This window comes from Mandrillus leucophaeus, unplaced genomic scaffold (genome assembly GCF_000951045.1).
Source record: "Mandrillus leucophaeus isolate KB7577 unplaced genomic scaffold, Mleu.le_1.0 Scaffold9, whole genome shotgun sequence".
Classification (NCBI taxonomy): Eukaryota; Metazoa; Chordata; class Mammalia; order Primates; family Cercopithecidae; genus Mandrillus; species Mandrillus leucophaeus.
In genome coordinates, this window is record NW_012109807.1 from 6,895,789 (window position 1) to 6,899,145 (window position 3,357).

A 3,357-nucleotide genomic window follows, 5' to 3' on the forward strand; every position below is an offset into this window, starting at 1 on the left:
GATGAGGAAAATTAAGGCTCGGGGAGGTTAAATGAGTTGCCCATGGTCATCATCCTCCTTGGCTGTCGTTCCTGAGAAGGGAGAACTGTGCCTGGAATTCACAAATAATGACATGGTGGAGACAACCCAGTCTGTATTAGCACAGACTAGTGTTGGGAGGGAGGCAGGTGGGGATGCAGAGGGCGAGGGGACCAAGGGAGCCTGAGATGCTGGATTCCTTTAACTCCCAAAAGTGCTAACCTAGGGTAGCTCGGGGCACAAGAGCAGGTCTTTGTCTGGTATGAGTTGAGAAGCCTTGCCAGGAACTCGCACCAGAATCTGCTTCCCTGGGTATACACAGTACCTCAGTTTTCATAATCATTCCTCTCCTCCTAACTAGGACAGTACTACTTAAGCTTTTCCATTGAAGTTTTCCAACTGCTGAGGCCATTTAATCATTAGGGATGATTGGAGTCTCCACCACTGAGGCCAGGAACCCCAGATCTGTTAGGACTCCCTGGAAGCTGCCAGAGAATTGCTGCACTGAAAAGTCTGAGGAGCAGGCAACTGATTTGAGCGGGGAGGAGACCAGGCCACAGAGTTTTATTTGTGTAGCACAGACATTGCTTGCATATAGATTGTGTTTTTATTCTGGGGACTGATGGAGATCATGACAGGTGCCAAGGTACCCTCAAGCCCCTCCTGGAAATATCAGTACAACTCACATGTAGCCGTTCTTGGTATCCCTGGGAAGAGATGGAGATTTATTCAGTATATTTCTTCTTAGTGACAAGAAATTCCTAAGATCGTTATACAATAGTACCCACACTTAACCATCCACTGGGTCAGTAGGGTATTGCAGTTAAGAGTTAGGCTTTAGAGTATAACAAACTTAGGTCATTCCCCTTCCTGTTATTCTACCAGTCATACCATACAACGTCAGTGCATATTAACTACATTATTATTACTGGTGGAGAAAATATAAAGTGACACAAAGCCACTTTAGACTTAGTTAACTCATTAATTTGTATTTTAGAGATGACAATAGCACCTACAAACACTTGGCAGATAGTGGTATAAAATCTGTGAGTGGTGTCATTTATCCAGACCACAGACAATGCTTTCTATCCAGATGGACTTGGACCTGTTGCAATGATTGCTCTGCAGGGTCATTTATCCACTGTGCTGGCACTTCTGATATAGTGGAAGAGCACAGATTTTGGAATCGTACAGTCCTAGGTTCAAATCCTGGCTCTGTCACGTGCTAACTGTGCCATCTTTGACAAGTTACTTAGCTTCTCTGAGTCACAGTTTCCTCATCTCTAAAATAAGGGATAATGCCTGCCCCACAGGGCCAGTGGAGGATTGAGTCATATAATATCCATAGGAACCTGACAAACATTGGGTGTTCAATTGTTCTCTCACAGTTTGAACAGAACAATCCACGTCAGTTTGAAAACAATTGGTTGAGTTGCGGAAGCCTGGACATTAAGACCCTCATACCTAGAAGGACTTGTAGCCCCACTAACTGAGAGCTGAAAGATAAGTATTCTTCACATTCAGCAGTGCTTTAAATGTTTTATTAATACTTACTTCTTCCAGGGACAGCCCCAGCCTCCACCTGCTCTCTTTTACCTAACTTATCATTCTTTCTTAACTTCTTCTTAATCTCCCTTTCTTGAACTTTCTCATTGCACTTAGCCTGGAAGCCTCAGGTAAGTGGCTCTACTCACCCTGCAGTGAAGTGGGTCATGGGCACAATGTAGCTGGTGATAGACTACGGGTTTCTAAGGCCTGCCTCAGGACAGTAAGACTCCTGCAATATCCCTTATTCAAGAGTGGTCCTGACCGCAGTGTTGCCGGGGGTGGAGTAGACCCTCCATGGGTCACTTTCCTGAGAGTCAGGCAGGAAGCATCCATTGGCTCGGAACAACCCTGCCACTCTTCCAGGGATGGAAGGCTAGAGGCCGTGCCAGGGACGTCTGTTCTACAAGCAGGAAGGCAGGCAGGGCAGAAGTGAATGCCAGTGGACTGTGCAGACCTCAGCTTGGAAGGGCACGTTCTCCTGGGAGCAGAGGTTGTTTTATCGCCAGGGAGCTGGGAAGTTGCCTGTGGCTTTGTCCTCCTGTTTCCCGTACAGCGGCCTCGCACCTTTCTTCACTCGGTGGATGTGGGGGAGGACTGTGTGCAGTCTGAGAAACTGGTCACGCTTGTGGAAGGACCCGGACCAGACTTCTTCCTCCCCTCCGCACAATGTGCTTTGCCTATTTCAAGAACCTCCCTTCCATTTCCTGTTCCTGGGGCTGCACAATGAGCTTCCTGTCTTCCCTTGGACATAAGCCTGAAGAAAGATACTCTCTTCTTGGAGAAGTTTTCATCCCTGGCTGTATGCTTTTTTCCCATATCCTTAGCAAGGATGGACAAATGAGCACCCACGTTGCTACTCCCTGGTTTTGCACTGATCTCCCAGAGCGGGTGACCACACTTGCACCTGTTTGTCAGAAGTGGGACTGGAGTAAGGAGCCAAGTTCACCTATAATGATCATGTGACATACTGGCTTGAGATCATGTGACATATTGGTATGGGGATCATGTGACATTGGAATGGGGAACAAAGAGCAGGAGCCTCAGCATTTCAGGTAAATAACCAATCCAAGAATAAAAATTGCTAGTATTTCCTGTTTTCCTATTTAAAGCGAATTATCTGTTTCTTATTTGCAAATTTAGAAGCTGTTTGGCACAATTTTAGCTATCTAGAAACAATCTATCAAAATATGCCTCCTGAGCAACCTGGGGGTTCATTAGATTAATTAATAGTGGTTAATCAACCCTTTGAAATCCTCTTATTAATGGGGTCACCTAAGTCCTAAGTACTATTATAACCAGGCCTAATGAGGTCAATGGTTTAAAGAGAGGGTTTTAAACCATATATAAAGCTCCTCTAATGATCGTTGGTACAGGACGAAGGTAAGAAAAGCCAGATGAGTCTTCATCCTGGTGTTTAAAAGTTTCCTCCACAGCAGTAGACCACACTGACGTCTACTCAGTTGAAGCCGGGTATGCAGTGATCTACTGACTAATGGATTCTCCAATTGTTAAACCTATGTTACAGGACAAAGGCCACCGCTTTGGAAAAGCTTGAAGTGCAGTTTGCTGCTGAGTACAGAAGACATTTGCAAACAGAGAGGGGAGATTTTCTCTGTAAGGTTGCAAACAAGGTTAGTGCTGGCCTTCTTGTATCTTGTAAAACTTATCAGCTACCATTTGAATGAAACCAAGAATAGAGTTGATTGAGGAAGAAATGGAGCAGAGGAAACCTCTTCTAAGTCATGTTCTTTGATGCTCCTGTTGGTATTTTGTTTTATTTTGTTTTCCCTA